We start from the raw sequence: 11950 nt of genomic DNA, 5'->3' as shown, positions 1-11950 counted from the left end.
GCGAAACATAGTGTCTTTGTTATAACTTTGCCATGTATTGGTGGATTTTGAAATAACTTGGCTCAAATGTCAATCATCGTGAGACGACATTTCGCATGTTACACCTAATACGTCAATGTCACACTAAGACGTCAATGTCACACTAAGACGTCAATGTCACACGAAGACGTTAAAGGTCAAATTGTCCATGATAATTTTATCTTTGCTATTACTTTGCCTATTATTGTTTGATTAAGGAATAACCTGGCGCACGTGCTACCATTATAAGACCACCTGTCACATGTTAAAACTGTCCTCTACGTAAAAGGTCAAGGACACGCTTTAAGGTCAAAGGTTAAAGTTGGCCACGCAGCGGCACATTTGTTTTAGGCATATGTGCCTTGAGAACACATGTCTTGTTTATTTTGTGTTTTTTTTTTGTGAAAACTTGTTTAAACTTAAACTAAAAATGAAACCCGTCACAAAAAAATATAAATCTGCAACACATCGACAATGTAATTCATGCGCTTTATGGTGTAAGTAATTTCTTAATTTTATTTGTCCAGTGCTGATATAATGGAATAAAAATGTTGTAATGTTCGGCTGCATTAGTTTTTGTTTGCATTTTACGATAATTAAATTTTGCATACGCAGCTTTAGTTCATTATACACGTGAAAAGTCGTGTTATGATGGATTTCATTTTAGCCAAGTTATTTAAAATTCCATCAATATATGGTAAAGAAATGGCAGATACAGGAATGTTCAATATGCTTTATTGCCAAATTTGATCTTCAACAACTAAGTGTGACCTCGACCTTTAAAGAAGGGAGACGGGAGCTACACGTGACTTGTTATATTTATGATGGTGGACATTTAAGCAAAGTTGTTAAAAAAATCCATCAACATGGCAAAGTTATAGCTGAGACAGAAAATTTCGCACAGACGTACAGACGGACAAGGCGACTGCTATTTGCCGCCTTTTTCAAAAACGGACATAAACCAATCGAACCTCGAATAATAATTAAGTACAAACAAATAATACACACGAGTAAAGTGAAGTATCATGAATAACTGTGCAGTCAATAAGGAGTAACTTAGTCAATCATATATTCAATATAAATAAGAGTTGTCTCACGTATTATATTTTTTTATTTTGTGAAGACTGGTAAAAGGGGTTTTCTTATATTTGACCTATTGAACTTGTTTTTGAAGCACGTCGCCCAGATAATACTGGGTCTAGAAAAGGATAAGACAAACATTCGGACCGTATTTCATCAAGATATAGTTATAAATGCGGCCTCTAAAGCGGGAACAAGTTTTTTTTCTTTCTAAAGTGTGACCTTGTGTCTAGATAATTTCTAGAGTAAGATTATCATCAGGATTGACTTAAAGTGTCGTCTGAAGAGTGGTAACGAGCTTTGAACGTTCACGACTCACACCGCATACTTGACACCGCGAGACGACAGACGCCGAACATAGGGAAATCCCAAAAGCTCATCTTACGCACTTCGTGCTCAGGAGAAATAACAATCAACAAGGACAAACATGCAGCATTTGATTATATTTATTTCCTTCATCACTGCAATACACCTCAAAACGCTGTTGGTTACATAGTCTATCACACTTGAGCATTACACTTTGTACGCAAGCACGTCTGCATGTCGTCATGGCAGGGTTTTCCATTACACGTCTGTGGCAGGTGCATAGGCGAGTCCTGGCACGGCAATATACATGCGTGGTACGTCTCCATACAGCCCGCTCTACACTTCACACTGGCGAAGCCATGGTCAACCACCATCAGTGAAACCATTAGCACGGCCACAACGGTTTTTAACGAAGAGTTCATTCTGTGCAAAAACAACGACATTTTCAGTATAGTTTTTATCCAATTGTTCCTTCTTAGTTCGATAAATTTTGAATAATCATTTTGAGTTACAATTGTCATTCTTAAATAACAGTAAAGAAAACGCTTTAGCCGCCTAGTTCAAGAGCAAATAACTTAGGAAGGCGAGGACAGCTTGCGATGAAAATAGTACCTGTAACGTCTGTCTTACATGGTGATGATATATTTGATGTTAAGATCATTCGATTGAAAAATGCGTAAGTTCGCAAAAAAAAACATTTGAAATTTAATGCCGTTATGTTATACTGGCAACACAACCTTCCAGCAATTCAAACACTGGATGGTATGAGTTATGTCATATAATATGTTTTCATAGTTTAAATAAATAAAAAGCGTTCAAAACCTAGGTGTGTTGTTTAGCTGCATTACATTGAAACATTATATGCGTGAGAAACTTTGTGATATAACTAATATGTTGTTCGTTTGCCATTAACTGTACGCAGATATGGCATGCGCCGATTTGTTATGTTTTAGAAAAAGGTAAGAAAAACACCTCACATTGTTTTACCTGAGTCGTAATGTTAAAAAATTGAAAGACATCAACGATATTCTTCAACATATTGGACAAGCAAAAATTGACTTACCTCATGTTATATTTTCTGAGTCGGTAGAATGTCTATCCCTACTACGAGAGTTGTGCTGATGTTTATATACAGCTGCCGTAAAGATCCAACGTCAGTAAAGCGTTGCGAGTTCTATGTATGCGTGCTGTAAACAACCTGTTTTGAAATATGCAAGCGTGAAATAACAGTGACTGATGGGCACAAGCTTTATTTTATCATAGTTAAAGGGACATGTTCACAGTTTGGTAAATTGAAAATGTTTGTCCAAAAAAGTCATAGCTTCAAACAATATAATATGACACTATATTCAGGTAAGCAAACTTATACTTTTGACTCGGACTGTTTTATCCAGTTTTTCACCTTCATCGACCTTTTACATAACTGCAGCAGACCCGAATGGGTACATTTCATTTATTTCATTGGCTTATTTGAGCAAAGTCACCAATACCATTGGCAACATCATCGCGTCTTTGAAGTGTGGGATGTAACACTTTTCAGTGTAGGGAGATGCGGGCACATTTTGGTCAAATTACAATTACGCACTACAGATAAATTCCAGCCCAAAGACTTTCAGGGACAAAGCTGGATCCGAAAATCGCTAGGGGAAGACGGAATGTACTGTTAATAAACGCCTTGTGTTCCAGCCCAAAGACTTTCAGGGTCAAAGCTGGGTCCGAAAATCGCTAGGGGAAGACGGAATGTACTGTTAATAAACGCCTTGTGTTGGTAACACAATATAGTTTTCCATATATCAAATGACACGATTTTTAGGAAAATAAATAAATTAAAACCTATCGGTAAATTCCACTTGTCTTGCATTGTGAGAAATGGGTCTTATATAGTAAAATAATATATTATTCTGCCAGCGTTGCTCCTGCCCAGCCTGCGCATCCGCACAGTCTTGTCAGGATATGTATACTGAATAGGCTTCACTGGAGATACAAACCTTGCGAGCTTTTTTATAACGGAAAGCGTAGCCCCTGACTAGACTGCGCAAGTGCATATGCAATAAGGCCGATATTCGCATTACGTGGATGTAACAGTGTCGTTTAAAGGCGGGGAAAGAAAAATGCGTCTTAGTAAAAAATCAACGTACCACATGGTTGGATCACGAAGACATAAATTCATAATAAACCATGTTATGACACATATGATGTGATCTTACGTAGTAAAATTCGTATCTACAAAAACTAGTATTTGGTTTATTAAACGTGCAGTTGATAACAAACATTTCATCCGGTGTATATGCAACTTTTTAGTGAAAAGAGAACACAACAATACTTAGACCTTTTTTTTAATTTAATAACTTAGAACTGTCAATTTTCTACCTTTATTCCAAATATCCTTATGCACCCCGAGTAGGCGCACTTTTGTATATGCCTCTAAGATCAGTTATAACTATTCCAAATATTCGAGTTTTGTTATTAAATGCATTTAATTACATTAAATAAATATGTGAACGGGTCCCTTTAAGATCTAATGTTCTCGTCTGAGTAAACAGGTCTGTTTAGAAGTATTTGTACTTCACAATTCACACAAATGGATAATGAAGCGTCACTTAAGTACAATGTTTATGTTTTTGTTTATAACAACGGTTGATTAACGATGACATATGAACAAAGACGTGTCCGTCGGTTTTCCGAAGGTAGACGTGGAGTTGCGCTCACTTGTTCATCCTAATATAATTCTTGTTAATTTTGTTTTGAGTGAAACGTTTAATGTCACATGCATACTCAAATATATAACGTCAAAATAACAATAAGTTTCAATTTGGAATAGACCTTAACATTACTACCGTTAGTTCAGACTGGAAGTGTTATGTAGTTTTTTTTGTAGCGTTTTACGACACACTTCTGATGACGTCGATTTTTTTTCGAAAAAGTTTATTTCCATTTTTATGACAATGTCATACTTTAAATCCAAATGTCAAAAGAAGCATTGTTTGCAAAAATACGGCTTCTTAAAGCTATAATTTCGATAAGTTTTTAAGGATTTCAAAACAACTTGGCACACATTTTAACACGTGCCACAACAATTATTACAGACACAAATAAAAGCAACAAATTTCTTTCCTTAAGGTCACGGTCATACTTCAAGGTCAAAGGTTGAAAATAGCACTTTAGTGATCAATAAATTTAATTTGAATTTTGTTTCTCAAGTATTTACTTGACTTACGTAACTTAACTTATTCCATTGAACTCCTTATGGATCATAGGGCCTCGGCAACAATCTACTAGCGTACTCTGTTTTGGGCTTCTTTCTTTAGCTCTCCCCATGACATGTTGCAGTTCTTCATTTCTTCCTCAAAGGATCGCCTCCAGGTGGTCTTAGGGCGTCCGACTCGTCTGTTGCCCTGGGGATTCGACTGTAAGGCCTGCCGAGTGATGTCTTCTGGAAGTTTTCGCAAGGTGTGACTAATCCACCTCCATTTCCGCCTTGCGATCTGCTGTCCGATGGGATCCTGGTTTGCTTGTTTTCATATGTCGGTGTTCTTGACTTTGTCTCGCCATCTGACTTTTAGGATGTTTCGGAGGCACCTGTTCATTAAGACTTGGATCTTGTTGGTCAGAGTGTTGGTGACTCTCCAGGTCTCAAAGCCGTAGAGGAAGACAGACTTGACGTTGCTGTTTAAAATGCGAAGTTTAATGTGAATAGACAGGGATGCTGCTTTCCAGACTGGCCTTATCAGAACCGCCTGTTTCTGACACAACACTGCCAAGGTAGGTGAAGGAGTCCATCTTCTTGAGCTCTTTGTCTTCTAGGGTAATAGGCTTCTGTTGTTTCTTGTTATTGACCATGGTCTCGGTCTTTTCGAGGTTAATTTGCAGTCCGGATTTTGCTGCTTCTCTGATAAGGTTGTCTGTTTTCTTTTGCACGTGTTGAAAGGAATAGGACATCAGGTACAAGTCATCTGCAAAGTCGAGGTCCTCCAATGTCTGTTTCAGGGTCAACTGGATTCCGGTCACCCGCATGACTCAATCCACCAAAAGCAAAAATATCATCGTTGACGGCATGCACCGTTGGCAGACTCCTGGAGATTCTCATAGTCCTCTGTCAGTTTGCCATTGTGGATCACCTGGCATGTTGCGGCCTCGTAAAGTTGCTGAATCAGGTTGACAAATGTTGGCGTGATTCCATAGTGGTGAAGGAGTCTCCAAATGGTCTCTCTGTTAACACTGTCGAACGCTTGGCGGAAGTCTACAAAGTTTAGGTACAGCGTTAACTGCCACTCCAGGGACTGTACAATCATTACTCTAAGCGTGGTGATCTGGTCGGTGCACGACTTGTCTTTTCTGAAGCTAGCTTGTTCTGGTCTGAGTCTTTTGTCGACTGCATGTTAAGTCGCTCCAAGATGATGCGGGCTAGTATCTTGCTTGGCACTGACAGTAACATGATGCCTCGCAAATTTTTTGCAGAGTCCGAAGTCCTTTTCTTTGAAAGTTTCACCAGGTGTCCTTCTTGCAAATCTGCTGGGACTCTTCCATATGCCCAGATTTCCTGCAGTAGGGGCAAAAGCATGGTTTCCGTGGTGGAAGAGTCTGTCTTTAGTGCTTCTGTTGGAATTCCATCTGGTCCAGGTTCTTTGTTGCTTTTCAGCGCCTGCAAGGCCTTCTGGATCTCAGCTTATGTGAGAGGGTTGGTTTTGACTCTGAATGGAGTGTCTGCAGGAGGGAAATCCGGTCTCTCTGATGGTTGAGGTCGGTTTAAAAGGTTCTTAAAATGTTTGGCCCATCGATGTCTCTGGTTTTCCTCCTTGGTGATAGTATGTCCCTCGCTGTCTTTGACTGGTATGATTTGGTTAGACTTCTTTGTAGAGAGAGTTATGGTGATCTTGTACAGAGTGCTGATGTCTCTCTTTTCATCTGTCTGTTCTGCTGCTGTTGCCAGGGTGTCATAGAAGACTCTCTTGTCCGTCCTGGCACTTTTCTTTACTTCTTTGTTCATGCTAGTGAATTCTTCCTGGAGCACTTTCTTTTCATCTTCATCCTTGGTGTTGTTTATTTCTGTTTATGTCTCGCCTGTTCTGTATCAAGTTCCTGGCGTTTCCGGAGAGCCATTCTTTAAAAGTGCTTGCTCTTCTTCCCAGGACTTCTTGACACGAGTCTTTCCATATGTCCCTCAGGCAGCTGCAATGTTCGTCCAGTGGCATTTCTTCTGTCACCATACCAAAGGCCTCAAATCTGTGTTCAAGAGAAACTGAGAAGGAATCATTGAAACCTGTTTCTTTGAGTCTTTGGATGTTGAATCTAGCCTGAGGTCTATCAGCTGTGTCTCTGAAGGCCCGTAGCTTGATCTTGATGACTCCCATTACAAGTTGGTGGTCTGATGCTACTTCGGCTCCTTTTTTGTGTTGATATCCAGGTTACTTTGTGGATACCTTTGTGTTGAAACGTGCTTCCGCTAATGACCAGGTCATTGAAGGCACAAAAGTCTGTGAACAGTTCGCCATTTTCGTTCATTTATCAGAGTCCGAGGGCATGTGTACCCATGATCAATTCCTTACCTGTGTTGTCTTTCCCTATCTTAGCGATCATGTCACTCATCAGTAGCTTGACGTCTTTCTTGGGTAGTTCGTCGACTACTGTTTGCAGTGCGTCGTAGAACGTTTCCTTTGTCCCTTCATCTGCTTTGTTAGTGCGGGCATAGCACTGTGTGATGGTAACTTTCGTCCCTTTAGAGTTAAACCTTGCTGTCATGATTCTGGAGGAAACTGGCTGCCACTCCATAAGTGCGTTTGCAGCTGCAGGGGACATCATGATGGCAGCTCCTTCTGTGTGATCATGGTTTTCTTCCGCATGTCCCGAGTACAGGATCTTCTCTCCAGTTGCTAATGTGGTCAGGCCGGATCCATTCCATCTACTTTCACAGATTCCTAGTACTTGGATGTTGTAGCGCTTCAACTCATTTGCTATATTGACTGTTGCTTCGGCTTCTGTAGCGGGGTTCTTGTTCCGGGGAGGTATTGCTAACCCCACGACAAATCTTCATCCTTTCGCATATGGGGCTTAGGACCGTCTATGGCGGAATTCTCAAGTATTTAAGGACTTCAAAAACCTTCGCACAAAAATATAAAAGATAACTCCGTCAGTTCAAAGGTCAAGCATGAGCCGCTTAACTGAAAATGTAATAGATGTAGTAATACTTTACCAATTACATTGTATATGGCACATTATGTGCTAAACTAAATAAGGTCATGTGTTGAGCATAATAACCCGATGGTAACATTTAATGATGAAGTAAAACAAAACAAGTCAATAGTTAAATGTATTTCGTGTTGTAATTCAAATTTATTAATGAGTTATACTTGTGAGTGCCACAAACATTTTTTGTATTTTATATCCGATACTTGTGAAGACAACACGTAATACATACATCTAATCATTTACACAAAACGTGCATCCCCAATTCCGACACGGGGAGGTAGTGACGAAAAATAACAATATAACAGAAAGAGCGTAATACACAAGTCTAATCACGTATAAAGATATTGGTATTGGGGGTAATACACACGTCTAATCACTTATAAAGACAGTGGTAACACACACGTCTAATCACTTATAAAGACAATTAGTAATACACACATCTAATCACTTATAAAGACAATGAGTAATACACACGTCTAATCACTTATAAAGTCAATGGTAACACACACGTCTAATCACTTATAAAGTCAATGGTAACACACACGTCTTATCACTTATAAAGACAATTAGTAATACACACGTCTAATCACTTATAAAGACAATGAGTAATACACACGTATTATCACTTATAAAGACAATGAGTAAAACACACGTCTTATCACTTATAAAGACGATGAGTATTGGGGGTAATAAACACGTCTAATCACTTATAAAGGAAATTGTAATACACACGTCTAATCACTTATAAAGATAATAAGTAATTCACATGCCTTGAGGCACGATCGAAATAATATTTAATTGCTTTCATTTTCTTCATGATTTCATCAATTTAACAATGTTGCTTGACATATATCTACCGGAACAGAGAGAATTGTTTTAATAAATGTATATATCTATATGAATTTATGTCAATATCTTCTTTGATTTGCATGGAAAGTTTATATTTCCATGGGCCATTTCCAGCCAAAACAAAAGAACTACGTGGAGCTAAAGTGATGAAACTTATAAATCAGCAGATGAACTTGCGCATCTCCACAGTTTGAGACCGTTCGGAAATTATTTTTTTTTATTGTTTGGTGTGTTTTAATGTTTTTGAAGATATTAAACTGCTATGGTTACGCACTGTGATCTTGCGCACCTCCATTTGTTTGGTCATATCTGAGCAAAATGTACATTTTTAAACTTGTGTTTTGATGCTTAAGTTGAAAAACACAACAAGCATATTAATCTTACTGTGAACTTGCACACCTCTGTTTTTAGATCTAGTTTTTATACAAAATATTCATTATGGTCCCTTTTATCCTTAAATGCCTTTTTAAATACGTGTGCCGCGCGTATCTCTACATCATTCACATACGAAATAGTTTCGTCATAAAAAGTGTTAGGGCACTTGTTCAACAAAAATATAATACATTTTAACTTGTGTCACTCTAGAAGTTTTTCTGCTATAGTAAGAAAACTTTATGAACATATAAAGTAATGTGAACTTTTTCTTCAATTTTTGTAGTGTTCATACATAAATAGAATCTTCGTGTCCTACGCAAACATGCCCAGTGTATTTCTACACGTGTTATGAGTTTCTTGAGATATCAAGGTTTTGTTTTTATTGCAATGACATTAAACTTCAAATTTCGCGGGCTAAATTTAATGCACTTCAAATCATGCGCAAAGTTTAATAAATCAAAACACTATTAATTTTGGGTTGAATACGTTCATTTTAAACTACCGGTAATGACAATCTGAAGGTAAGTAATACCTCCACATACCAAATTGTCATGTTAACACATGTTACAAGAGAGTATTGGTGGGATCAGTTTGATATACACATATTTGACATTAAGATAGTGACTGGACGATAACGGATTGAACACTGGCTTGCTAGGCGGTTCGTCTGATGTCCATTAACCAGGTCGGTATCCGAAATTAAACCCGTAAGAATATACAACTTTTTGCGGCTTTGCACATAATAAAATGTTGTAAACAGAACTCAGGTCACTTTAGTTTAAAACAAGAGCACCGCATAACGCGTGCCAACGCTCGGCTGCGGGTGCAGTTTTGAATAAACGAAAGCTTGTCCGAAGAAATATTTATATATATATGTATGTATTTATGTATGTATGTATGTATGTATGTATGTATGTATGTATGTATGTATGTATATATGTATGTATGTATGTATGTATGTATGTATGTATGTATGTATGTATGTATGTATGTATGTATGTATGTATGTATGTATGTATGTATGTATGTATGTATGTATGTATGTATGTATGTATGTATGTATGTATGTATGTATGAATGTATGTATGCATGCATGCATTGACCTTTGTATGAAGTTTCAAAGTTGTAGATGGAAGCACTTTGATTATAGAGCCAATGATATGGTTTTAGTACGGCATTGACGGCGGACGAGCTGGCTATGACAATACCTCAGGTTTTCTCCGAAAACAGTCGAGTTAATAATACATAACTCCTTTTAGTCAGGTTCTTTGCATGTGTATCTCATGTAAACATGTGGAAGCAAAACAATGTTTGCCGGAGAAAAAGAAACCATGATTGCTTAACAGCTGTGAAAAATGTAAGTTCGTATTTGTATTACCAAATGATGGTCTGGCATATATGTATTTACAAGATATACAGATGCCCATATCCACGGCATCCTTCTTCCATGTATAACTTGCTTTTAGATTGCAAGGGTAAATGATAAATTCCACCGTCGGACGGGAATTTAGTTAGTTAGTGGTTATCTCCGCCGTCTGTCCTGGCCACTATCTTCTCCTACACTATAAGCACTAGAACCTTTAAACTTACATAGTAGCTATGAACATATGTGCGACCCTGCATTATTTGGAATTTTGATCTGACCCCTGGGTCAAAAGTTATGGGGGTTGGGGTGTGGCCAGGTCAGAGATTTTCACTCATTTTTATGTCCCCGGTATGGTGCATTGGCCATAACGCTTGCACTGTTGAAGATAGCAACTTAATATTTGGCATGCATGTGTATCTTATGGAGCTGGTCATCCTTCAAGGTCAAAGGTAAAAAAAACAAATCCAAGGGAAGTAATAAGCTTTAAAGGGAGGTAAGTAGTGAACCTGCCAAATGATTTTTTTTTAATAAATCAAAGCGGTGCAGGAGGCATTGTGTTTCTGACAAACACATCTCTCGTTTTTCATTATTTTGCTTTAACTTCTTCATTTCTACACCGATTCACTTCAAATTGATACTGAACATCTCTTATGACAATCTATACTAGGGGACCTATTGTTTTTGCCCCGTCGGTTTGTTGGTCTGCGTCAATCTTTAATATTGGCCACAAATTTTGCAATATTGAAGATAGCAACATGATATTTGGCATGCATGTTTATCACATGGAGCTGAACATTTTGAGTGATGAAAGGTCAAGGTCATCCTTCATGGTCAAAAGATATGGGGGGCATAATGTTTCACAAACACATCTTGTTCTAAGCATTTTATTACTGTAAATTAGAATAAGAAGTAGCAAATGGATACATTATAAAAATACTAATACATAATTACATGTATAATCACAACAGAACAGAAAAAAAGAAATAACTCATTCTGCTTTGACTTTTTAAATGACACAGACAAGTGAGTTTGGTGAATAGGCAAATAGTATATAAAATTATGTATATTAATTTTCTAATACTTAACAAAAATGTTTAAACTATAAAACACAAGCTCTCATTGAGTTCTCTAGTAAACTCTCAAGTTTATTTGTAGAGCAGATGCAATTTAAAATGTAGTAAGAAAACTTTTTGAAGTACTTGTCTCTACTGCTTTAACAACTAGAGCTTAGTCACAGACGTGACGAATACCCCCACATGCCGCATTGACACATAATATTTTGCATGTCGTCTTCACACAAAAAAAGCGGACACCATGCTCAATTTTTTAAACGCACTAAGTGACCCCTTGACGTAGTTTTTGACCCAGAAAGGCCCATGTTCTAACTTGGCCTTAAGATCATCTCCATAAAACTTCTGACCAAGTTTGGTGAAGATCAGACGTGAACTACTTGAATTAGAGCGCGGACACAATGTTGAATATTAAAAAAAAGTGACCTCGTGACCTATTTTTAGGCCCGGAATGGCCCATGTTCAAACTTGTCCTAGAAATCATTTAGATAAAACTTGTGACCAAGTTTGATGAGGATTGGATGAAAACTACTTGAATTAGAGAGCGGACAACATGGCGAGGTTTAAAACGCACTAAGATACCCTGTGACCTAGTTTTTGACCCCGCATGACCCATATTCAAACTTGACCTAGACATCATCTAGATACAACTTCTGACCAAGTTTGGTGAAGATTGGATGAAAACTACTTGAATTAGAGA

The 11950-nt window shown here is 37.8% G+C and overlaps 1 long non-coding RNA gene across 1 annotated transcript; it reads right to left on the bottom strand.

Annotated features, from left to right (window-relative positions):
- Positions 1 to 1528: 1528 nt before the first annotated feature.
- Positions 1529 to 2661, bottom strand: LOC127877893 (uncharacterized). Its single transcript, XR_008048652.1, has 2 exons — positions 2468 to 2661; positions 1529 to 1827 (listed from the first exon to the last, which is right to left on the bottom strand). It is a non-coding gene; the product is annotated as an uncharacterized LOC127877893 (long non-coding RNA).
- Between the last annotated feature and the right edge of the window lie 9289 nt (positions 2662 to 11950).

This window comes from Dreissena polymorpha, chromosome 4 (assembly GCF_020536995.1).
Source record: "Dreissena polymorpha isolate Duluth1 chromosome 4, UMN_Dpol_1.0, whole genome shotgun sequence".
Lineage (NCBI taxonomy): Eukaryota > Metazoa > Mollusca > Bivalvia > Myida > Dreissenidae > Dreissena > Dreissena polymorpha.
Note: the sequence above shows the minus strand (reverse complement) of the source record. Positions and strands in the feature narration are given on the sequence as shown.